This window comes from Odocoileus virginianus, chromosome 30, assembly GCF_023699985.2.
Source record: "Odocoileus virginianus isolate 20LAN1187 ecotype Illinois chromosome 30, Ovbor_1.2, whole genome shotgun sequence".
In the NCBI taxonomy this organism is placed as follows: domain Eukaryota; kingdom Metazoa; phylum Chordata; class Mammalia; order Artiodactyla; family Cervidae; genus Odocoileus; species Odocoileus virginianus.
This window is the reverse complement of record NC_069703.1, coordinates 42,557,343-42,584,762: the sequence shown is the minus strand read 5'-3', so window position 1 is coordinate 42,584,762 and position 27,420 is coordinate 42,557,343. Positions and strand designations below refer to the sequence as shown.

Genomic DNA, 27,420 nt, shown 5'->3' with positions numbered 1-27,420 from the left:
TCTCCCTGTGAGTCTCTGTGTCTCCGCAGGAAGATCTCTCCTGTGTCGTCACAATGTCTTCTTATAAGGACCCTAGTCATTTTGAATCAAAGAGCCATACTCCAGTATGACCTCATCTTAATTAATTACACCTGTAAGTAACAACCCTGTTTTCAAATCAGGTACTGTAGGTTTGGACTTCAATATATCTTTTTAGGGGGAACACAATTCAACCCATAACAATCTATTAAAATGATATATTACACTAATGGATTTTTTGGATATTGAATCATCTTTGCATTACCAGAATGCACACTAACCCAGTCTTTATTTCTATACTTATTTAGAAGCTGAAATGATAAATCTTCTGCTTTTTCAATTCTCCAATAGTATAAGGCTAAACTGAGTAGTAGGTTGAATACTGTCCCTTCAAAATTCATGTCTACCTGGAACCTCAGAATGTAACCTTATTGGAAAGAATGTCTCTGCAGATATAATTAGGATGAACTCATACTGGATTAGAGTGTGTGTTCTAAGTCACTTTGGTCATGTCCAACTCTTTGTGACCCCATGGACTGCAGCCTTCCAGGCTCCTCTGTCCACGGGATTCTCCAGGCAAGAATAATGGAGTGGGTTGCCATGCCCTCCTCCAGAGGATCTTCCTGACCCAGGGATCAAACCCATATCTTTTATGTCTCCTGCATTGGCAGGCAGGTTCTTTACCACTAGCACCACCTGGGAAGCCCATACTGGATTAGGGTGGGCCCTAAGTTCAATGACTGGTGTCCTTACACCAAGAAGAGAGGATGCATAAATACACACAAGAAAGAAAGCCACATGAAGAGGTAGAGATTGGAGTTATACAACTACAAGTCAAGGAATACCTGCAACCACCAGAAGCTGGAAGGATCTTCCCTGGAGCCTTCGGAGGGAGTGTGGCCCTGCTGACACTTTGGTTTCTGACTTCCAATCTCCAGACTGAGAGAATAAATTTCAGTTGTTTTAAGCCACCCACTTTGTGGTGCTTCGTTGTAGCCCGCCCTAGGAAGCTAATATAAACTGCACGAAATTGCCAATATCAAACTGTAATAAATAAAAACAGTAATTTCACTTAGTTGACCTAAATCTTGATTTAAAATGAACTGGTGAGGGACTTCCCTAGTGGTCCAGTGGTTGACTCTATGCTCCCAGTGCAGGGGTCTCGTGTTCGATCCTTGGTCAGGGAACTAGATCTCACATGTTGCAACTAAGAGTTTGCATGCTACAGCTAAAGATCTTGCATGTGGCAACCGAGATTGAAGATCTCATGTCCCACACCTAAGACCCGGCACAGCCAAATAAATAAATAAATAAATTTTTTAAAAAAATAAATGAATTGGTGAAAAGGGAAAGTATTTGTTTCCGTATTAACAGAAGAAGCTGTATTTAAGTTGCTATTCTGTTTCAAACGGTACTTTTGGTTACCAGCCTGTTATATCATTTCCCTTCTGTTTATTCATTATTCTATTCCTACTACTCCACCTACTCATTCAATACCTTTTTGTGGAAACAGCTCCTCAACTTTTCTTCAGAGGATCAACCTTTCACTTCTTCACTTCTTATGGGTCTGGAAGATACTCACTCGACTCATCACTCTTGAGGGCAACTTGTGACCTTGACCTGGCAAATCAGAGTACTGCATTCCCATGGCCAGTTATTGGTTTGGGGATGGACATATCAAACAAGGCCACAAAAGGAGGTTCAATCAAAGCAAGTCTTAGCATTTTTTATTGGAGCAACTAGGAAAGAAGACCAATCTTATAAGGATATGAGCCTGGAGCTATGCAGATTTTCTGCCACCATAAGAGAACCTACATGAGAAGGGATCAACACTGGGGAAAGCAGAGCAGAGAAATAGAAAGACCAGATCTAATTGACATCATTTTTCTCTAGACCAGAGGCTGGTCATTCATTTCTGTAAAGGGCCAGATGGGAAATATTTCAGGGTTTGTGGGTGTGAAAATGTGATTTATAATAAATATGTATTTTGGAAAAAAAATATGTATTTTGGACTTTGTCCATGGTTCCTGGCTCACAGTTCTCCAAACCCCTGGAATTTTCTAAGCGGTGAGAGCAATGGGAGCATCTTGTGTTATAATATTTGAAATCATATCAGAGCCATGAAGGTGAAATGGGCATCTTGTTACTTATAACAAGTCCCTTTCAACCATAACTGAGTTTATGTTAATAAGGTGACTTTTTTTGACTATTTATTTGGCTGCACTGAATCTTAGTTGTAGCATTTGGGATCAAGTTCACTGACCAGAGATCGAACTTAGGCCCCCTGCATTGGGAGTGCCAGGTCTTAACCGCCAGACCACCAGGGAAGTCCCAATAAGGTGACTTTTGGAAGTCCCTTTAAAGAATGGGGGATTGCCAGGGAGAACAATCAGTGGATTAACAGTCCCACCTCATGACCTCTGAAGAGGTGAGAGGGACTGGAGGTTGAATCAATCACCAATGGCCAATGATTTAATCAATCATGCCTAGGTGATGAAGCCTCCGTAAAAACCAAGGACAGGGTTCTGAACTTGCAGGCTGGTGAGCCAGAACTCACCCACTTGCCAGCTCCTAACTCCACAGGACAGAAGTTCCTGGTTTCAGCATCTTGTCCTATATCTCTCTTCATCCAGTTGTTGATTTATGACTGCTTAATACCCTTTGTAATGAACCAGTAAGTTAACTAGTTTTCTGAATTCTGTGATCCACTCTTGCAGGTTAATCAAGGAGGGGGTCCTGGGAACCTCTGATTTATAGCCAGCTGGTCAGAAGCATAGGGAACAATCTGATTTGTGATTAGCATGTGAAATAGGGGCACTCTTGTAGGACTGAGCTCTTAACCTGTGGAATTTGATGCTATCCACAGGTAGATAGTGCCAGAATTGAGTTCAGTTAATGTTGGGAAAATTGCTTGGTTTGGGGGAACACCTCACAAATTATAGTGGGTCATAGATCTCTTTTACAACTATTCAGCTTCACCACTATGTTGTTCAATTCAGAGCATAAAAACATCTAGACAATATGAGAAGGAATGGGCATGGTTGTGTTCCAATGAAGCTTTATTTACAAAAACAGAAACAGACAGGGGACTTCCTTTGCAGTCCAGTGGTTAAGACTCCCCACGCAACACAGGGGGCTCTGGTTCAACCTCTGGTCCAGAACTAAGATCCCACATGCTGCGCAATGTGGCCAAAAATCAAACAAACAAAACCAGACACAGGCTCCTTTCGTTGACCCCAGCCCTAGGCTCAGTCATACCTTAAGCTATATGGATCCTTGAACTTTTAAGTTACTTGAGCCAATAAATGTCCTTTTCATTAAGTTAATTAGAGGTGGTTTTCCTTTTAACTTGTAACCAAATAATCTCAACTTACGTTATATCTGAAGATTCTGAATTATTCGTTAACTTTCATCTAACTATTAGTGTAACTATTCTTTAAAATCCATTCTTAACCCTGAAAGGAATCAAAGTTGGTTTCACAGAGGAAAGATAAATTGATGACCAAGTCATTGCCAGTTCTTTTTCAGACATGTCTTACATAAACACTAATTCTATTCTTGAAAGATTTAATAAAAGTTAATTCCTTGGGGGAGAAACAGATTTTCTTTTTCAGTCTAAGTTTCAACAAGAATTTGCTATGCAGGCAATTTGTAGACATTCAAAGTAAGCATCAGTATTGTTAAGAGTTGCAAACAGTAGTCACTGTGTACAAATTTAAACAGGCTCCTCACTGAGAGTTGATGGGGAGTGGGAGGATGTTAACAGTGAAAGTAAAGTGGAAAATTATCTTCTTCTGACTGCAGAGACTTGAACACTGTTTTGAAAAGCAGAAGAAAGAACAGAGGACCTCTGAAAAGGCTGAGAGCTGGGGGAATGATTTTAGCAACAGACTGTGTCAAAGAGCAGTCACGTGACTCTTCCCTAAAGTGAAATACCTCAAGTTGGCAGACGAACTCCTAGAGCTATGTACTCTGGTCCGGAAAAGAAAAGTATACTTTCAAGACAGGATGGAGACTGAGTTCCAGGGGCTTAATTCACACACACACACAACTAGGTAACAAACATACGGCAGGGAAGAGAAAGAGAATGATCATGGATGAGTCCAAGGTTTATGGCCTGAGTACTGGCAAAAGGTGCTTGCTATTTGTTGAAATGGGAAAGACTAGGTGAGAAACAGGTGGTAGGGGCTGGTACCTGGAGCTCAATTTTGGACATGTTAAGTTTAACGTGTCCCGTTATTCATCTAATAAGAGATGAAGAGTGGGCAGCTGTGCACATAAATAGTTAAGAAAATAGGTCCAGGCTGGGGATATAAGATTGGGAACCATCAGCATATAGATGGTATTTACAGTCATGAGATTAAATGTGATTACAAAGAAGGAGACTACATAGAACAGATACGAGTCCTTGGCACTCTTAACATTTAGGGAATACAGAGATGAAGAGAACTGAGCAAAGATACCTGAGAGGAAAGCCAGAAAGATAGAAAGAAATATCCTGGAGGGGAAGAAAGTGTTTCAAGGGAGAAAAGGTAGATCAACTGTGTTAGTTTTGGTAAGATGAGGACTAAGGGTTGACCGCTGGATTTACCGGCGGAGAGTGTGTGTATATGTGTGTGTAAGGGTGGGTTTAAGGGAGAATGGGACCAGAGAAACCAGCACACACAACTCTTTTCAAAGAGTTTTGCTGTAAAGGGAAAGAGAATCAGGGAGGAAGTGATAGGAAGGGAAAGTGGGGTCAAGGCTGAAGAAGAATTTGAATATTTTGGAAAGAAAAAAAAAGATAACTGAAGAAATAAACTTCCAGATGAAGTAGGAAGAGATTGAGAACACATTAAAATGGTTACTATTAGAAAGGATCAGTGAGGGATGGGAGTAGATGCCCTCTTCGCAATAGGAAGAGAAAGTGACAAAGTGTACAGAGACCTGAGAAGGGAGTAGTATGGGAGCTCATTACCGATGCCTTTGGTCTCTAAGTAAATATCACTATTTGTGAAAATGATGCGGATGGGGTAATACAGTAGAATTACAGTCATTAAACATAAAAATGCTTATCTGATTTTTAATCTACCTTGATTTATACTTTTCACTCAAATCACAGGATTAAAGTATCACAACATAACCTGGGCTTAACCCATAGTAGATAATAAATATTTAGTGGATTTGTATTGGTGAAACTGTTGCATTGCTAGACTATAGCAACTGACAGGCAGGAGAAATTGCTGTTTTTCCTTAACCTACCCATCTAGGGTTGAGTAGGTTTGTTCTTTGCTCTTGCCAGGTTTTCGTAACTAAGGCAACAGATTTTGGTTTCGGTACTGATCATTTTTACCTATTGCATACCTATTTAAGCCAAACAACTGCCCTTTTGTATTCCGCTATGTTCTGATAAGTAGAGTCTGGGGCTGAGAGTCTGAAATCTCATGACCCAGGATCTTTCATCAGCTAATTTCCTGTAAGATATGCTAAATGGGTCATGATGGAAACAGAAGACCAGAGAAAGAGAGAAATTTCCAGCTTCTAGCTCTCACAGTTGCTATAATAGTAGCAGGATGGGATGATTCTGGACAGCAGCTGAGGCAGATACAGAATCTTTTTGGTGATTCAAGTTCTGATTGAGGTGGCAATTCTTCAGCAGACCCAAGACTGACTGTGTCTTCAGAAGGGCAGCACACGCTTGTCGGTTCAGCTTTAAGGGCTTGTGAACTCTTAAGCCCTTGTGGTCTCTGAGTATCATTTCCTTCTTTTTTGTTCCTCCAGCCTCCATCCTCATTTATGCTCTTCCAGGCCTTCCCACACCCTTGCAATTTCCTGTAGCATATTATCTCTGTTTGGAATATCTGGAATGACTTCCATTTTCTGGATAGGACTCTTACTATACAATCTTAACAACAGAAAAGGTCCCAGGAAACAGGCCCTCCAAAACAGGATTTGACGACTGGTTTGCTGACTATTTGAGCTTGAACAGAGTGATGGGCTTACTGTCAATGGAAAATGGAAATGTAGTGGCATTATGATTACCTACCTCATCACTCATGTTTGCTTAGGACGAAGTCCTATCAAAGGCAATGCTTTGGGAGACCGAGTGGCTCCTGCATTTGACCATCATGATAGTAATGATGACCACAAGGACTTGGGAGGCCATCTGCTTCTGACTATATTGAAGCACTCACAGAGAGGAAATGATAAGTTCCAGTCTTTAAACTCAAGTCATCATCAGAGAATCAAAGAACTTTGACAATAATTCTAAACGAAGCTCTCTGTGAAATCACATGGTGCATATAGCTAAATATTAGACCCCAAATGTGTGGGTTGCAAAATAACAACACAGGTTGTTTTAAGATCCTGACCAAGTCTCTGATGCGACAGGCACTGATGGTGAGAGAGACCCTAAGACTTGGAATGGGAACATCTGAATAGATTCAGGCAATCTGAGAACCTTGAACCTCTAAATTCCCAAGAGCCTCCCTCACCAAGGAAGCTGCCTGTCCTTCTTAGTCTGAGGAGACCAGCCTTCCTTTTCTTGAAGATAGTAGAAACTCACCTGAGACAACTACCTTGCAAGGAGATGCCAATTTTCCTTCAGACATACCTCCCCACTTCTCACTACCACCAGACCATGGCCAGAGTCAGATCCCAGTATTTCCCAGGGAGGATAATGTAAAATTACCATGCAGGAAGAGTCGTTAGTGAGTTAAAGCACTTAGGAATGTCTCTGGAAATGTTTTACTGGCTGACCACAACTTGAACTCAAGAGTGAACTATATTCAATGAAGTTGAGATGCCAAAAATTCTGGAATGTAGAGGAAGAAACCCAAATGTCCAGAGGACACTTCCTTCACTTAGATATGGAGGTTATCATCTGTAGGATGGGGATGACAGGAGAAAAAGTTCTCACTGAAATGGGATGATAAGATCCTAGAGTGGTAAAGGCCAAGTGACAGTGGTTAAATGCTGGCAATGACGTGCATATGATTACCATAATATACAGCAGGGATCAAATTGCCAACATTCATTGGATCATGAAGAAAGCAAAAGAGTTCCAGAAAAACACCTACTTTTGCTTCACTACTACACTAAAGCCTTTGTGTGTGAAAAGAGTACATCAAGGCCATATATTGTCACCCTGGCTTATTTAACTTATATACAGAGTATATCATGTGAAATGCCAGGCTGGATGAATCACAAGCTGGAGTCAAGATCACCAGGAGAAATATCAACAACCTCAGATATGCACATGATATCACTCAAATGGCAGAAAGTGAAAAAGTGAAAGTGTAGTCGCTCAGTCGTGTCCAGCTCTTTGCAACCCCATGGACTGTGGCCCACCAGCCTCCTCTGTCCAAGGAATTCTCCTGGCAAGAATAGTAGGCAGAAAGTGAGGAGAAACTAAAGAGACTCTTCATGGGGGTGAAAGACGAGAGTGAAAAAGGTGGCTTGAAACTTAAGATTAAAAAAACTAAGATCGTGGCATCCAGTCCCATCACTTCATGGCAAATAGAAAGGGAAAAAGTAGAAATAGTAGCAGATTTTATTTTCCTGGGCTCCAAAACCACTGTGGATGGTGACTGCAGCCATGAAATTAAAAGATGCTTGCTCCTTGAAAGGAAAGCTGTGACAAGAAAAGTTAGAACAGCGTATTGAAAAGCAGAGACATCACTTTGCTGATAAAGATCCACATAAACAAAGCCATGGTTTTTCCAGTAGTCATGTATGGATGTGAGAGTTGGACCATAAAGAAAGCTGAGCACTGAAGAACTGATGCTTTCCAACTGTGGTGCTGGAGAAGACTCTTCAGAGTTCCTTGGACAGCAAAGAGATCAAACCAGTCAATCCTAAAGAAAATCAACTCTGAATATTCATTGGAAGGACTGATGCTGAAGCTGAAGCTCCAGTACTTTGGCCACCTGAAGCAGAGCCGACTCACTGGAAAAGACCTTCATGCTGGGAAAGACTGAAGGCAAAAGAAGAAGGGACTGGCAGAGGACAAGATGGTTAGATAGTATCACTGACTCAATGGATATAAATCTGAGCAAACTCTGAGAGATAGTGGAGGACAGAGAAGCCTCTAATGCTGCAGTCCATGGGGTCACAAAGAATGGGACATGACTTAGTGACTAAACAACAGCAGGGATGGATCTTTGGTGATGGCTAGCTGATCTTGTTGTCTCTGGGAACTGTCTAAACAAACAGCTTACTAAAGTATTAACTTGGTCTATATAACAAAAAACCAACCAACCACCAAACAGATAGGTCTACTGAGCAGGAATCTGACTTGGTTTGCCATATGGGAGTATGATAGCCTGCCATCCACACCTCAGACCTAAGCTGCTTTAGAGAACTGGATTTATAGAACATTTGATTGAAGAAGGACACTACATTCCCACAAGTACATATTAAAAATCTCCTCCAAGTCTCCCTCAAGGGACCTGAAATAATGTCCTAGTAGGTTAAGTGAAGCCATTTACAAGGATGACTGAACACTAGGAGAAAGGAACTGTCTAGATCTTTCGGGGATTGCGAGATACTGGTTCTGAATGGGCATTAATCCCCGGGTATCCAAAATGCCATTGTGATCCACCAACCAAAGTAGGCATTTATTGAGGCAGTGTGAATGGAGTTCTGGCCTGTGTCTATCTCACCCTATGGTTATTTTTCCTATTTCTGAAGTATATTTCGAAAAGCCCTACTTAGCAACTGGCAAAAGCCCCACTGTAGCTCCCTGATCATGGTATGGGGGGGGCTATTATGATAAGGGGCTTCCCTGGTAACTCAGCTGGTAAAGAATCCACCTGCAGTGCAGGAGATCCCAGTTTGACTCCTGGGTTGGGAAGATCCCCTGGAGAAGGGAGAGCCTACCCATTCCAGTATTCTGGGGCTTCCCTAGTGGCTTAGACAGTAAAGAATCCGCTTGCAATGTGTGGGACCAGGGTTCAATCCCTGGGTTGGGAAGATCCCCTGCAGAAGGGAATGGCTACCCACTCCAGTATTTTTGCCTGGAGAATTCCATGGACAGAGAAGCTTGGGGGGCTACAGTCCCTGGGGTTACAAAGAGTCAGACACGACTCAGAGACTTTGGAACAAATAGAAATTCTTAACTTTCCTTTCCTACCAGCATAAACCAAAACCAACACTAAAGCCCTTGGAAATATACAGAGATTAGTGCCACCATCAAAGGCTTCAAAGATATTAGGGTAGTGATTCCTATCACTTTGGCATTTAATCTGCCTCTCTGGCCTCTGCAAAAGGTGGACAAGTCTTGGGCACTGACTGTAGATTTTAGTATGCTTGTTCGTCCTTCAGTCGTGTCCGACTTTTTGTGACTACATGAACTGTAGCCCACCAGGCTCCTCTGTCCATGGAATTTTCCAGGCAAGAATACTAGAGTGGGTTGCCATTTCCTTCTTCAGTAGTATGCTTAGTCACTGGGTAATTCTGATTGTAGCTGTTGTTCCAGATGTGATCTTTCTATTGAAGCAAATCAACATGGTACCAGGCCCTTGGAATATAGTCATTGACTTGAGAGGTGTTTTGTGTCTATATGGATCAGCAAGAAACACAAGTAGCAGTTTGTTTTCACCTGTCAGGGACAACAGTTCACTACATCGAAATTATAATGCTGATTGGACATAATGAGAAGAAAGTAGCAAGTATCTTAGATACCTTAGTAAGAAAAATGTATGCTAGAAGGTAGGAGACAAACACCAGGAAGACTGAGAATTTTGCCTCCTCATCGACATTTTCAGAGGTCAAATAATCTGGGACATGTTGGGATCAGTCCAATCTAAAGTGAAAGACAGGACTTCCCTGGTGGTCCAGTGGTTAAGAATCTGCCTGTCAATGCATGGGATGTGGGTTTGAGCTCTGGCCCAGAAAGATCCCAGATGCCTCAGGGCAGCTAAGCCCATGAGCTACAACTACTGAGCCTGTGCTCTGGAGCCTGTGAACCGCAACTACTGAGCTCACATGCAGCAGGTACTGAAGCCCATGCACCCTAAAGCTCATGCTCCACAACAGGAGAAACCACCAGAATGAGAAGCCCATGCACTGCAACTAGAGAGTAGCCCCTACTCTCTGCAACTAGAGAAAGTCCTCACACAGCAATGAAGACCCAGCATAGCCATAAACAAATAAATATATTTTTTTTAAGACTTGTATCTAGAATATATAAGGACTTCAAAAAACTCAATAATAGGACAAACAACTCATTGGCAAATGATTTGAACTGATATTTCACTAAAAGATACACAAATTAGCATATGAAAAAATGTTCAATATCATTAACCACTAGGGAAACACACAATGAACAATGAAATGTCATTACACACCCACTGTAATGGTTAAAACTAAAAAGATTGACAGTACCAAGTGTTGACAAGGATGTGGGGAAACTGGATCGCATACACTGCTGGTGGGAATATAAAATGGTACAATTACTTTGGAAAACTGTTTAGCAGTTCCAGTAAAGTTAAACCTACTCCAGGACCCAAGAATTCCATTCCTAAGTATTTATCCTAGAGAAATGAAAATATAAGTCCACAAAGAGGTTTGTATAAGAATTTAGAGCAGCTTCACTCACATTTATCCTTGTTTAGAAAGAAATGTCCATCAACTGGTGAATAGATAAATTGTGGTACATCCATACCAAAGAATAGCAGTGAGCAACAGAAAAGAACAAACCTCTGATATTCAAAATGACATGAATGAATCTCAAAAGCATTAGCCTCAACAAAAAAAGCTAGATACAAAAGAGTCAATAGTGTGGTGATTCCAGTCACATGAAATTCTAGAAAGAAGACTAACGTAGAGTGACAGAAAGGACGCTGATAAAAGGCATTGGGTGGCGGGGCGGGGAAGGTAAGAGGGAAGTTCTGGGTGATAGACATATACTATCTTCTTTATGGTGACTGTTACACATGAATACATATCAAAACCCATTGAACTTGTACACTTAAAACATAGTACCGCTTATTGTATGCAAACTATACCTTAATAAAGTTAAAAAAAAAAAACCTCCTAGAAACAAGAGAATATGTGAAGATATCCAGTATAAAACACACAAAGTGAACACACAAAAATGAGCAGCTAGCTATCCAATGCAATGGAAGGTTCTTGCAAAATTGTTAAAATTAAATATCTTAAGAAATATGCAGGAAGTTTAAGAAGCATATGATAAAACTCTATAAGGAGGATCATAAAAGAACACTTGAATAAACAGACTAATGCCTTAGCTTTCTGACTCTGCTTTTACCAGAGGGATCTGCTAAAATATAAATCATGTCATATCATTCCTCTTCTCAAAATTTCCAGAAGTTTTCTTTTCAGAAAGAATTCCAAAATCATTACCCTCATCTAAAAGGACTGCAAGATCTTTCCTCCCATCCCCTACCTGCCCCTAGCTCTAACCTCAATGGTTTTGATGTTTCCCAATGTGCCAATGCACTCCTGATAGCCCTTATGTCAGGAACCCTCCTCACCCAGATCTTCACATAACTTGTTCCCCAACTTTAAACAAATCTTTGCTTCAAAGATTATAGGTTACCTTGGCAAGTCCATCTTTAGTATGGGAAGTTTCAGTTGATCACTATGACTCAACAGCTGTTGTCATAGAAACTATGTCATAGTTTAGAAACCAGAAGAAAAGACAAAAGTGAAAAATGATAGTTGTCTTCTGATATTGAAGAAGAATTACGTGGAAGAGGAAGCAGAATTATTCTTCTAGAAGCTCCGATAGGCGAGTCCTCTGGCCTGATCACTAGAACATTAAGTTCCACAAAGCCTGACTGTTTAGCACCCTTAGCACAGATCGTGTCTGGCACACTGGTGCTCAGTCATATTTGTTGAGTAAATGTTTTAATGTGGTTCTGAAAAGCAAAATGGACCAATGGATAGGACTAAAAGGAGGCAGATGTTAACTCAATAGGAAGAACAGTTTCTTTTTTTTTCCATTTATTTTTATTAGTTGGAGGCTAATTACTTTACAATATTGTAGTGGTTTTTGCCATACATTGACATGAATCAGCCATGGATTTACATGTATTCCCCTATCCCGATCCCCCCTCCCACCTCCCTCTCCACCCCATCCCTCTGGGTCTTCCCAGTGCACCAGCCCTGAGCACTTGTCTCATGCATCCAACCTGGGCTGGTGGTCTGTTTCACCCTTGATAATATACATGTTTCGATGCTGTTCTCTCTTAACATCCCACCCTCGCCTTCTCCCACAGAGTCTGAAAGTCTGTTCTGTACATCTGTGTTTCTTTTTCTGTTTTGCATATAGGGTTATCGTTACCATCTTTCTAAATTCCATATATATGTGTTAGTATACTGTATTGGTCTTTATCTTTCTGGCTTACTTCACTCTGTATAATGGGCTCCAGTCTCATCCATCTCATTAGAACTGATTCAAATGAATTCTTTTTAATGGCTGAGTAATATTTCATGGTGTATATGTACCACAGCTTCCTTATTCATTTGTCTGATGATGGACATCTAGGTTGCTTCCATGTCCTGGCTATTATAAACAGTGCTGCAATGAACATTGGGGTGCATGTGTCTCTTTCAGATCTGGTTTCCTCAGTGTGTATGCCCAGAAGTGGGATTGCTGGGTCATATGGCAGTTCTATTTCCAGTTTTTAAAGAAATCTCCACACTGTTTGAAGAACAGTTTCTTAAAAATGAGAACTTGATGGGATTTTTTGAACTCAGGTGTCTTGATCTAGGGCCTTCATATTTATATGCAAGCAAACAAGAGTTCCAGAAAAACATCTATTTCTGCTTTATTGACTATACCAAAGCTTTTGACTGTGTGGATCACAATAAACTGTGGAAAATTCTGAAAGAGATGGGAATACCAGACCACCTGACCTGCCTCTTGAGAAACCTGTATGCAGTTCAGGAAGTAACAGTTAGAACTGGACATGGAACAACAGACTGTGTTCCAAATAGGAAAAGGAGTACATCGAGGCTGTATATTGTCACCCTGCTTATTTAACTTATATGTAGAGTACATCATGAGAAACGCTGGGCTGGATGAAGCACAAGCTGGAATCAAGATTGCTGGGAGAAATATCAATAATCTCAGCTATGCAGATGACTCCACCGTTATGGCAGAAAGTGAAGAAGAACTAAAAAGCCTCTTGATGAAAGTGAAAGAGGAGAGTGAAAAAGTTGGCTTAAAGTTCAATATTCAGAAAACTAAGATCATGGCATCTGGTCCCATCGCTTCATGGCAAATAGATGGGGAAACAGTGGAAATAGTGGCTGACTTTATTTTTCTGGGCTCCAAAATCAATGCAGATGGTGACTGCAGCCATGAAATTAAAAGATGCTTACTCCTTGGAAGGAAAGTTATGATCAACCTAGACAGCATATTAAAAAGCAGAGACATTACTTTGTCAACAAAGGTCCATCTAGCCAAGGCTATGGTTTTTCCAGTGGTCATGTATGGATGTGAGAGTTGGAGCATAAAGAAAGCTGAGCATCAAAGAATTGATGCTTTTGAACTGTGGTGTTGGAGAAGACTCTTGAGAGTCCCTTGGACTGCAAGGAGATCCAATCAGTCCATCCTAAAGGAGATCAGTCCTGGGTGTTCATTGGTAGGACTGGTTTTGAAGCTGAAACTCCAATACTTTGGCCACCCGATGAGAAGAGCTGACTCATCTGAAAAGACCCTGATGCTGGGAAAGATTAAGGGCAGGAGGAGAAGGGGACGACAGAGGATGAGATGGTTGGATGGCATCACTGACTCAATGGACATGGGTTTGGGTGGACTCCGGGAGCTGGTGATGGACAGGGAGGCCTGGTGTGCTGCAGTCCATGGGGTCACAAAGAGTCGGACATGACTGAGCAACTGAACTGAACTGAACTGAAACTAAGGTTTGGAAAGTTTTAAGTTGGTGGTTATTTTATTGCTTATCTCAGTCCACTAGTGGGCTGTGAAATCAATTTAGTGGGTACAAGTAGGATTTTAAAGAACACAAAAAAGAATTTAAAATATTAGAGCTTATTGCAAGTACTAAGAATTCTTAAATGAATTTTTTGTTTCAGATAGAGAGATAGATTAATATACAGAATCCCAGGTGTGTATTAGGTCAAGATGTGCTGTGTTTAGTCGCTCAGTCGTGTCCAACTCTTTGGGATCCCATGGACTATAGCCTGCTGGTCTCCTCTGTCCATGGGGATTCTCCAGGCAAAAATACTGAAGTGAGTTGCCATGCCCTCCTCCAGGGGGTCTTCCCAACCCAGGGATCAAACCCAGATGTCCAGGCCGATTCTTTACCATCTGAGCCACCAGGGAAGCCCAAGAATACTGGAGTGTGTAGCCTACCCCTTCTCCAGGGGATCTTCCTGACCCAAGAATTGAACCAGGGTCTCCTGCATTTTAGGCAGATTCTTTACCAGCTGAGTTACCGGGTAAGTCCTGGTCAAGATGTAAAATGTAGTATTTCTTACTGTTTTGGTAAAAAAAAAAACAAACTGTTTTGAGTAATACCAGGTTAAGCTGCTCAATACAGAATTTGCCCCCTTGCAAAGTAACGAGTTCTATTTGCAGTTGAGATGGAGGTAGAATGTCATTGATTTAGGATGGAAACACCTGGGGAGCGATGGCACTAGATGATGTTAGGAATTTATATTTTTTCATTACATTTGTGTATATTTTCCAAAATCATCATACATCCTTTTTAAAGTAGTTTTAAATACATATACATGAAACATACTTTACAATAGAAATTAGAAATATAAAATGGAGATGAGATGGTTTCTGCAGGTTTACATTGAACACCATTTGTACTGTAATCCAAGGCAAAAAACAAAACAAAACAGAAGAGTACAAACAACTTATATAGTACTTGTGACATTTGCCCACTATGAAATGAGCATTTTTCTGGCGCTAACTTCTAGGAGGAATCTGTATGTGAATTCTTCTGAGGGCATTAAATGTCATTACAGAGAATATTTGGACCAATACAATAAACTTCCTAATTGGTCTCCTTGCCTTTTATCTTTTACCCTTCAATCCATCCTGAAGTATGTAATCTTTCCAGATTCTCCTGTTTAAAATTCTTTAGTGCTCCTTCCTGCCTCCTTGATACAGTCCATATTTCTACAGATGGATTTAATACCCCTTGGGACCCAACTTCTGCCAATCTCTGTATGCTCATCTCCTTCCAGCTACCTACCTCCCACTTTTAAGATCTATGCCATTCCCAGGTATATTATACCCTTCACGCTGCCAAGCTTTTTATATATTGTTCCTATGCTACAATAAAACGACCCTTCTCAGTCTGAGAAGCTCTTATTCTTCCTTCAGAGTCAGCTCAAACACAGCATCGCTTGGGAAGCTTTCCTTGACTTTCCTGGGTTCATGCTAATTGCTATTTCTTCCAGGACCCATTGCACTGTGTACATGTACGCCATGGCAATTGCTGGAATGTATTTTATTTGCCTGCTTGGATATGTGTTTCCCTTCTACACTGTAATAATCATACGAGGAGAGACCATGTCTATGTGTATGGTGGTGGTGATTTAGTCGCTCAGTTGTGTCCGACTCTTTGCGATCCATGGACTGTAGCCAGCCAGGCTCCTCTGTCCATGGGATTTTCCAGGCAAGAATACTGGAGTGGGTAGCCATTTCCTTCTCCAGAGGATCTTCCCCACCCAAGGACTGAATCTGGGTCTCCTGCATTGCAGATGGATTCTTTACCAACTGAGCCACCAGGGAAGCCCAGCCTTGATTTAATGTTTGAGACATTCAATAAATATCTTCACTAATGTCCTTACTGAACTAACAAGGTTCTTTTTTTTAAATTTACTTTTAATTGGAAGATAATTGCTTTACAACGTTGAACTGGTTTCTGCTGTACAACAATGTGAACCAGCCGTAAGTAGACATATATCCCCTCCCTCTCAAACCTCCCCTCCACCCCACATCTCATTCCACCCTTCTAGGTTGTCATGAGCTCCCTGTGTCATATAGCAACTTCCTGCTATTTTACATACGGTAATGTATATGTTTCAATGTTACTCTCCCAATTTGTCCCACCCTTTCCATCCCCTGCCATATCTATACGTCTCTATTACTGCCCTGTACACATACAATGGAATATTACTCAGCCATAAAAAGGAACAAATTTGAGCCAGTTCTAGTGAGGTGGATGAACCTAGAGCCTGTTATACTGAGTGAAGTCAAAAAGAAAAAAACAAATATTGTATATTAATGCATATATATAGAATCTAGAAAAATGGTAAAAATGAACCTACTTGCAGGGCAGGAATAACAGGTTATTTACATGACTTTCCCTATATCCTGACTTTAAAGTCAAGGACATTCTATAATTAATTTAATGAAAACATTTCAAAGGCAAACTAAGCCAATACGTCTTGAGTATGCTGTTCTTTAGAACTTTCTCTTGACATGGGGTTCAAGCTTATTAGTTATCACCTTTTTTGTGTGTCGCCATTGTGAACTACACATAACTTTACTGTGACACCTTTCATACTAATTTTTGTACCTATCTTTTCCTATAAACTCTTTGAAGGCAGGTATAGTCATATTCATTTTATTTTTTTAATCTCCATTTTATGGCACAGAGTCTGGTCTATAATCTATTAAAAGTTTGTTCCTGATAAAAATATATTTATTATAGCCCCAAACCTAGCATTTAATAGAAGTTACCCAGTAAAGTCAGCAACAGAACAAGGTTGCCATCTATTCCCACTACATATTATTTAACATCATTCTGGAGACATTAGCCAATACAATAAGACTTGAGAAAGAAACTAGAGAAAGGAGAACTAGAAAGTAGGAGGTGAAATTATCACTGTTTGTGGATATGCCTGTATACCTGGAAAATGACAGAGAATCAACTGTAAAATTACCACAAACAAGAGTATGAACAGGGAGTAGGAGATTATGAAATTCATATTAGAAATCATTATCATTAACATATATATATATGTATATATGTGCAAAAAAAACCATACCAGGTAAGAAATATAATGAAATAAAGGACTCCGGTTTTCAACAACATTAAAAATACAAAATATGGAGGAATAAATTTAACAAGAAATGCATAAGACTCATGAAAAAACCTAAGGACATAAGAGAAGACTACAGAAAATCAAACTCTTTGAATAGGAACGTTCAACATATTACGATGCCAATTCTTCCTAAGTCATTTTATAATATAACACGATCATAATAAAAATACCAGTAGGTCATTTTAAGATCAATACAAATTGATGCTAAGGTTTTATGGAAAAATAAATATACAACAGCCAGTTAAATTTTGAAAAAGAATGAAGAGAAAGAATTAGCACCAACAGACATTCAGTTATATTATATACTTCATCAATAATTAAAACTGTGATGTTGATGATAAAGACAAAGACAGACCAGTAGAGTGTACTAGGAAATACAGAAAAGTACCCCAATATATGTGGGAATTTAATATACGATGAACCTGTGGTAAAAAGATGAGCAATTTACTAAGTGACATTGGGACAATTTTTAGCCTTCTGGAAACAAAAATAAGCTGGATTTACACCTCCATCTCATACCAGGATGAATGCCATATGGATCAAAGACTTAGGTGTGAAAATAAGTCCATAAAAGTGCTAAGAAAATATATAGAAGGTTTATAAACTCAAATTGGGAAAGGCCTTTATAACCATGACTCAAAATACAAAAGTCATAAATGACTGATACGTGTGACGACATAAAGATAAAACAAAATTCTGTATGACAAAATATACTACAAAAAGGCGAAAGACAAATGACAACATGGCAAAAACATCTATTAGAGAAATGGCAATCTCCATAATATACACTAAGCTTCTAAGAAATTGGCTAGAAAAGAATGATAACCTAAGAAAAAATAAGACAAAGGACAGTCCACAGAAAAAGAAATACAAATATCAGATGAAGGGATGTTCAACCTCAGTCATAAAAATATAAATGCAAATCAAAACTATATTGATGTTTCATTTTTCCTCTCTCAAATGAGAAACAAAATCCAAACATTTGATAATATTGATAAGACTGTGGGAAAGTAAGCACTTTCAATCTTGACTGGTAGGAATATAAATTGGTGTCACTCCATGGAGGGCAAATTGGCAACAGTTTTCAAAATCATGAATGCATATATTCTCTGACCAAGCAACTTCACTCCTGGGAATTTATCCTACAGGCATACTAGTACATGGGGCTTCCCAGGTGGCAAAGTAGTAAAGAATTCGCCTGCCAATGCAGGAGACGCAAGAGATATGGGTTTAATCCCTGGGTCAGGAAGATTCGCTGGAGGAAGAAATGGCAACCCAGGCCAGTATTCTTGCTTGGGAAATTCCATTGACAGAGAAGCCTGGAGGGCTATAGTCCATGGGGTCGCAAAGAGTCGGACACGACTCAGCAACGAAGCACTAGCTCTAGCACACTGGTACATGATCAAAGTGACACATGTGCATAGTTATTCACTGCAGCACCGTCTAGAATAGCAAAAGACCAGAAAAACGTCCATCAGTAGGGGAGGAAAGTCATATGGAAAGGTGGCTAAGATACAAATATGACACATGATACACATAGTTAAGTCTTTTCAAAAAGCAAGGAACACACACACAAAATATAAGGAAAAAAAGTGGAAACTCTTGAAAACCAGGACAGTGGTTGCTAACTGGAGGCAAGGTGGGATCTGGGAGACAGAGGCAAAGATGGAGAGGAGACGTTATATGTTATACTTTTTTAACATTCTGAGTTTGGAATCATATGAATATATATTAAATTTTTTTAAGTGTGTCAAGCAAGTGGGTGAAATATTAACTATCAGTCTCACATTTATCCAGGTCTAGGTTGTAATTCATGATTAAGATATCTTGGGAGCTCACAGAGTAATGATATTTTGTGTCTACTTATGTCAAGATTCATGTGCCACATGAACAAGTGACAAGATCACATTCCATTATGAAACGTCAAGAGGTTATATTTCTTGGGTGAAAGAGAGAACAAACCAAGCGAGTGTCAGGTGAACAAACAGCTATACTATTGCAATTGTCAATCTGCTTACTGGTCTGAACACAGTGATGATGGCAGGAATGGGAAGGAAGGAAAAGATACAAATGACCTGAATGGGAAATAAATCCATGGGTCTTGATGGCTGATTGAAAAATTCTACTGTGTATGTTCAGAGAGCCCCACTGCAGTCTCCAGAGCTTTTCTAACTCTTATTCGACTTGCTTAATTGTACCTAAGTGCACCATGATTTGTAACTGGCTGTGGAAGGCTAGAAAAAAAGAAAGAGAACCCAGTGATTTTGTGCTTTGCAGTATCACTAACAGAAATTAGAAAGCCAGAAGGAAAAAAGCCAAGTTAGGGAAAAAGCAATGAATTAGGTTTTAAGTACATGGTGTCTGATACGAGTGGGAAATCAGGTAGCCGTGGCCAGAGGGCTACTGGAAATCCTAGTCTGAAGTTCAGAGGGGACATCAGACTTGAAGGTGGTAATGTGAGAGAGATCTGCAAATAGAGAAGAAGAGGCTCAGAGGAAATACGGGCAGAGGGGAGAAGCTGGAGGACCGCTGTGACTGTGGAGCAGAATGGGGAAGAGAAGGCAGAGATAGAGACAGAGAAATACAAGAAGAATCAGGACAGCATGTGACATGTACACTGAGGGTGAGGAGCTTTAGGAAGCAGTGAAGGGGTCTACACATTGAGAAATGAAAGGGCCACGGCAATAATAATAGCAATGAATCCTGACACACAACAACTAGAAGGTAGATAGTATTGTTAGCTCCATTTTACAGAAAAGAATATTAACCCAAGAAATTCCCTGGCGGTCCAGTGGTTAGGACTCTAAGCTTTCACTGTTGAGGGCTGGGGGTTCAATCCCTGGTCAGGGAACTAAAATCCCATAAGCTGCAGTGAAGCCTAGAGAAAAAAAAAGTGGGGGCGATATTAATTCAGAAAGTGACTTCAAAGCTGCAGGATGTAACTGGTAAGCTATAGTCCTTCATGGTGGTCTTGGGAGAGCTGGGAGATCAGAGTTCTGCCACTAAATTAGCTGTATGTGCAGGGATAAGCAACTTCACCTAGTTTCTAGGTTTCATTTCCTTCTCTGCAAATTGAGGGGATTGGTCTAGATAATCTCTAGCTCTTATGTAATGAGTCTTTGACTAAAGCCGAGTGGAAGAGGGAATTCCCTGGCAGTCCAGCGGTTGAGAATCCACCTTACAATGCAGAGGACTTGGATTTGATCCCTGATTGGGGAACTAAGATCCCACATGAACTGCAGCTACTGAGCCCGTGAACTCTGGAGTGCATGGGCCACAACTAGAGAATCAACGTGACACAACTAAGACTCAACACAGACAAATAAATAGATAATTTTTTTTAAAAAGGCAGCATGGTAGAGATATATACACATAAGATGGGCAATGAATTGAAAATTTAGCCATAAGTGAGCAGGGAGACCTGGCCCAGATCAGAATGCTGAATGTTTTACATAGTGAATTTTCAAGCAATAAACCCATACTCTGATATATAAAATCTATAATTGAAAAACTTTTTATCTATATATTTCAGTTAGGTATAATATCAACAATTAAAATTTTTCATACCTGGAAATTTATAAATACTGTTCTTGAAACCCTGCTAAGCTGGTTGAATAGAATAAAAATGGAAGAGTCCAAGTGACGCAGTCTGTATATGAAGGATTGTCCTGTAGAGAGAGAAAAGAGCTATTTATAATAAACATTTGTAATAAGAGACAGAAACAACCGCTAAGGTACATAAATATTTATGGAAATAAATTATATAGGAGCATTTATCAAGTATCATTTCTTTATAATGTAAAAACAGATCATCTAGCACAGAATATTAGTTAATGGGAATCCTGAACCTCTTAATATTAAAGTCTGTAATAAAGACTTCCAAAATTAAAATATATTATGGCAGACTGAAAGCAAACATACTTTTCAACTTTAAGAATAAAATAAACTTTTTAAGACAACAGCTGTTCAAAGGCAGGCCAACAGATGAAATACCAAGACAGCAACATATGTTCTATTACCCTTTTCCTACAAATGACATCAATATGATTTGCAAGAAAACCAAACAGAATAGCTTTAAAGATTCAACCTACAAAGTTAAATATTTCTTTAAAATTCTATGGTTAAGAGGAAAGTGGAGGAAAAAGTCCTACTACATATGTTCATAAAGTCCCATTACAGTCACCCAGATCTTTCATTTGTTTGCCAGACTGAACCAGTGTATCTCAATTTGCAGGAGCAGCTGTAAGAATTCTTGTATTAAAAATGTTTCAGTTTTGGGCTTCCCTGATGGTCCACTGGTGAAGAGTCCACCTTGCAATGCATGGGACACCTGTTCAATCCCTGGTACGGGAAGACTCTACATGCCATAAAATAACTGAGCCCGTGCATTTCTACTCTAATCCAAACCTTTTTCATTACCAAAAAAAAAAAAAAATCTGTTCAACTATTTTGCTCATTGATGAAGTTTTGTTACTGTAGAGACTGTTAAGGCTTTATGTTCATAGGCAGTGGAAAAATGAATTAAATGCTTTTTAAATCAATCAAGCTAAGAATTCCCATCAAAATAATTTTGACTAAATTAATGAAATCATTTTTAAAATAATACAGGTTATTTCTGATTTTAAAAAGGTATTATAGGGCTTCCTTGGTGGCTCGGTGGTAAAGAATCCGTCTGTCAATGCAGGGGACACACGTTTAATCCCTGATCCAGGAAGATCCCAGGTGCCACAAAGCAACTAAGTCCCTATGCCACAGCTACGGAGCCTGAGTGCTGCAACTACTGAAGCCCACGCTCCCTAGAACCTGTGCTCCACAACAAGAGAAGCCACTGCAATGAGACTAGCCCCCGCACAGCAATGAAGACCCAGCACAGTCAAAAATAAATAAATTAAATTTAAAAAGAAAATAAAAGCATTATATACTTTTAGAAAAATTTTTAAATACAAGCAATTATAAAGAAGAAAATGAAATGAAATAAATGAAATTTGAGATGAAATAACTTTTAAGTAAGCATCATGAAAACACTACCAGACAAAAGATAACTGCTCAAAATATACTTTAGTTAATAAACACATCAGTTACCCACCCGAGGAGGTCTGAATTCTGGCAAATTAAAGCATTCAAAACACTGCTATTCAAAAAAAAAAAAACAAACACTGCTGTTCAAAACACTGACCTGGAAGTTAACAACAACAAAAAAAATTCTGAGCAGCAACCAAAAGAGAAAAGAGCCAAGATGACCTGAGTATTCCATAAAGTGCAATGTGATTTCCTCTTAGGATTGGCAAAGTTTATAAAAAAAAAAAAGTTCCCACAGTCTCTACAGCTGGGAAGAATGGGAGACTTTTTAAAAAATTTTTTAAATAAAGGGACAAAAAACAAACTGAGAGCAAAAGGTGAGGGAGCCAGGAAGCAGCGAACCTGTGGAGATGGGTTATCAACACCTTTTATGTGTTTACATTTGAATAACAGCAAAGAATAGAATTGGCTATGAAAAGGATTTTAAGAAATACCCATCATTAAAACAGCAGGGTCTAATTTAGAGGTAAACTAGGGCTCTGTAGTTGGGGGAACAAAATAAATAACCTTTAATTTTTTTTGGCTGTGCTGCGTACTTGTTGCTGCATGGGCTTTTTTCTAGTTGCAACAAGCGGAGGCTGCTCTCCTTGCAGCGGCTTCTCTTGTTGTGGAGAATGAACTCTCCAGTGCCCAGGCTTCAGTAGTTGTGGCTCCCAGGTTCTAGAGCACAGGCTCAACAGCCGTGGTGCATAGGCTTACTTGCTTCGTGGCACGTTGGATCTTCCTGGACCAGGGATCGAACCTCTGCTTCCTGCACTGGCAGGAGGATTCTTTACCACTGAGCCACCAGGGAACCCAATAACTTTTGAAGACCACTCCTCCCCACCCCTAAAGCTCATCCACTCCGAGCGTCAGTGAGCAGAGCGCTCGGTAAAGGGCATTCACTTTGACAGCGTTAAGAGCTGTAACTATTTAGCTTTAACTATTTCAACAAGGTTATTTAAGAAAACTAACTAGCACTGTCCACTATACTGGGTCTGTACAGAGGCAAGTAAAGTTAATTCTGGGGCTTTTTAAAAGAGAACTGATTTTTGAACATAGTCTGTACCAGAAAGTTTATATATACTGATGAAATATCATCTTTAGTGATAACCACCAAATTCTACCCTAGCAGAAAATTATCTGACTAAATTTGCATATTAACCCCCAGCATCCTTTCTAACTTCCTTGTGGAAAATTAAAATGTCCATTTCCCAGACTCCTCTACAGTTATGTTTCCCCAGGTGAAATGGGGTCTATCCATCAGCTGTTTCGTGAGATTTGGAAGGCAGAAATGGGGCGGGAGCCATCTTTCTGCTCTTCTGGCTGTTAATGCTGGCAAGCACATTTATGGAAACATTAGGTTTTTCTGCAGTGTTCCAGCGTCCCGAACCTCACAGCTGTCAAGAGACAAGTTTGGTGAGTGTTTGGGGCAGTTTCAGAATAGCAATTTCCTGACCCTTGAACTGCAGCGAGAAATGTCATCTGGAACTCAGATGTGGCTCCGGTGGCCCTCCCCAGGAGGGCCTGATAGGTAGTCTGGTGCTGGGGATAATTTCTGAAGGCCCATGCCTCCCAGCTCTTCCACTGATTCTGCAAACAGACTAAAATGCTAGAGTGGTTTCTCTTTCCTGCAACTGGGCCCAGGTGATATATTAGCACATCAGTTGCCTCAATATATAAGCAGAAGGGTGACTGGTCTGTCTGTGAGCTGCAGTGCCGAGCAGTGTGCTTGACGATACATGCTCTGGAACCAGACTGCCTCGGTGCAAATTCTGGCTCTGCCATACATCAACCTTCCTGGGACGTTAACGTCCCTGTACCTTAGTTTCTTCATCTGTAAAATGGGACTAGCAATAATATCTTCCAGAGTTATGGGACATAGTAAAAGAAAAGATAATCTAAGTAAAGTACTGGTTTTTCCAGTAGTCATGTATGGATGTGAGAGTTGGACTATAAAGCTGAGTGCCCAAAATTGATGCTTTTGAAGAGTCCCATGGACTGCAAGGAGATCAAAACAGTCAAGCCTAAAGGAAATCAGTCCTGAATATTCATTGGGAGGACTGATGCTGAAGCTGAAACTCCAATACTTTGACTACCTGATGCAAAGAACTGACTCACTGGAAAAGACCCTGATGCTTGGAAAGATTGAAGGCAGGAGATGGGGACGACAAAGGATGAGATGGTTGGATGGCATTGCCAACTCTACGGACATGAGTTTGAGTAAGCTCTGGGAGTTGGTGATGGACAGGGAAGCCTGGCATGCTGCAGTCCATGGGGTCGCAAAGAGTCGGACACGACTGAGCAACTGAACTGAACTGAAAGTGCTTATAACAGTGACTGTCTTAGAAAAAGCCCCTGAGAGATGTTAAATATTACCACAGTAATAATATTACTAGTTATGCAGACCACTTCAAAACACTGCTTCAATTGCGTAGAAAATGTAAACATTTTAGAATTTTATTACCACACATTTTATTGTGACCTCAAGGATTTTAACTTACATACAAATGGTCACAAAAAAATTTGACTGGTTTCATCATATATGTATACCCAGAGAGAGTGACCATTTCAGAACCACAGTGTACCTGAGGATAGCAAACTAGCCAACTAATTAGTTACTCTAACTAGTTATTGTGGGTCTCACCCTAAGGAAGAGTTATTTTCTAGAAACAATTTTTGCCACTTTCCCATTACAAATACTACCTCATTAATTATGCTCTGACTTTTTTTGAGGGGGCTCCAAAATCACTGCAGATGGTGACTGCAGCCATGAAATTAAGACTCTTACTCCTTGGAAGGAAAGTTATGACCAACCTAGACAGCATATTAAAAAGCAGACATTTTGCCAACAAAGGTCCATTTACTCAAAGTTGTGGTTTTTCCAGTAGTCATGTATGGATGTGAGAGCTGGACTATAAAGAAAGCCAAAGAATTGATGCTTTTGAACTGTGGTGCTGGAGAAGACTCTTGAGAGTCCCTTGGACTGCAAGGAGATCCAACCAGTTCATCCTAAGTTAGGAGATCAGTCCTGAATGTTCATTGGAAGGACTGATGTTGAAGCTGAAACTCCAATACTTTGGCCACCTGATGCGAAGAGCTGACTCATTTGAAAAGACCCTGTTGCTGGGAAAGATTGAAGGAGGGAAGAGAAGGGGATGACAGAGGATGAGATGGTTGGATGGCATCACCAACTCAATGGACATGAGTTTGGGTAAACTCCAGGAGTTGGTGATGGACAGGGAAGCCTGGCGTGCTGCGGTCCATGGGGTCACAAAGAGTCGGACACAACTGAGCTACTGAACTGAACTGATAAACCAGGGTGTGTGTTATTCAGATTTTTTTTTCAGCTTCATTAAGACAGAACTGACAAAACTGTAAGATATTAAAGTGTACATTATGGTATCTGATATACATATACATTGTGAAAGGATTCCTCCTACCTAATTAATATGTGATTTGCTGAGTTGTGTCTGACTCTTTGTGATCCCATGAACTGCAGCCCACCTGGCTCCTCTGTTCATGGGATTTTCCAGGCAAGAATATTGGAGTGGATTGCCAATTTCTCCTTCAGGGGATCTTCCCGACTCAGGGATAGAACCTGTATGTCTTGCATCTCCTGCACTGACAGGCAGATTCTTGACCACTGTGCCATCTTTACCTTTTTTTTCTTTTGGTGAGAACATTTAAGCTCTGCACCCTTAGCAAATTTCAATTATACAATACAGTGTTATCAACTATAGTCTCTATGTTACACATTAGATCCTCAGAACTTATTCATCTTACAGCTGAAAATTTGGGGCCTTTTTAGCAACCTCACCCTATTTTCCCCACCCTCCAGTCCATGACTACTTTTATACTCTATTTCTATGAGTTGGACTTTTTTTTTTTTTTTCAGATTTCACATATAAGTGATAACAAGCAGCATTTGTCTTTCTCCACCCGGCTTAATTCACTTAGCATATTATCTTTTAGGTCCATCCATGTTGTCACACATGACAGGATTTCTTTTCTGTCATGACCGAATATTATCCCATTATATATAAACCACATTTTATTTATCCATTTGTCTATTAACAGACACTTAAGACACTTATTTAAACTTAGATTGTTTTTAAAGTATTATCAGAGAGGAGACTTCATGAGAATGAGATCAGCACTCTGTAAGATTTGCAGATTGGAAGTTTAAATTTTTAATGTTCAGGCTTACAATGCTATTCTAATGTACTTATTAAGAAGGTCTTAGATAAAATTATGCCCTGGTTTGGTGTGCAAAAGTGTATTCTGGGTAAAAAAAAAAAAAGTGTATTCTGATGATAAAAAAATACATTGCAGATTTTGGAATAAAGCTCCCCCCACAATATGCTGAAATTATAAGAACCTTGTGTTTCACCTTATCCAACAACACCAGTGAGACAGAGGGCTCTGAAGCCAATACAAAGGTGTTTGAAGTACCCTCGACAGTTCAGAAGATGCAGAAAGTCCAGGACTCAGAGCAATGGAGATTTACTGAAGGGTTAAAAAAACAATGGAAAGAAAGAAACTTCATGCTTTGATTCAATAATTAATTTTACACGCTGTTCTGAAAATCATACAACTATATATATTTTCGGGCTTCCCTGATAGTTTGGTTGGTAAAGAATCCACCTGCAATGCAGGAGACCCCGGTTCGATCCTTGGGTTGGGAAGATCCCGGATAAGGAAACGGCTACCCACTCCAGTATTCTGGAGAATTCCATGGACTGTATAGTCCATGGGGCCCGCAAGAGTTGGACGTGACTGAGCGACTTTCACTGTCATATATATTTTGTTCTTTTTTTAAAAAAACTATTATTATTTTTTGGCTGTGTCAGGTCTTAGCTGCAACACTTGGGATCTTTAGTTTTGGCATGAAAACTCTTAGTTGTGGCAATGGGATCTAGTGCCCTGGGCAGGGATGTAACTCCGCATTGAGTGTGCGGAGTCTTAGCCACTGGACCACCAGGCAAGTCTCTATTTCCCTTTTTTTAAAGAAAAAAAATCTTTTATTTTATTTTCATGAGAACAGATATTCTGAAATGTAATACGGATTCATTCAATATCTATTTATTGAGCACCTGCTCAATGCCAGGCGATCCCTGGCCCTGGGAATACAAACCTGCTGCCATATCAAAGATCAGTGCTCTAGAACACCTCAGTGTCTATCAGCAGAGAGCGAGAGAAAGAAAGTACTCCTAGGAGAAGGAAACTATAAAACCAAGGAAGCAAATGACTTTGCCTGGCAGTGTCCACATGTATGCGTGCCAAGCCACCTCAGTCATGTCC

General features: G+C 40.1%; 1 protein-coding gene across 1 annotated transcript in view; it reads right to left on the bottom strand.

The window, feature by feature from the left end:
* The window catches only part of ZBTB8A (zinc finger and BTB domain containing 8A), a 61,010-nt gene that overhangs the window by 26,485 nt on the left and 7,105 nt on the right, over positions 1-27,420 (bottom strand). The window contains exon 2 of the mRNA XM_020896080.2: positions 20,626-20,726. The gene's annotated coding sequence lies outside the window, so the exon portion shown is untranslated. The remainder of the gene's footprint in view (positions 1-20,625; positions 20,727-27,420) is intronic.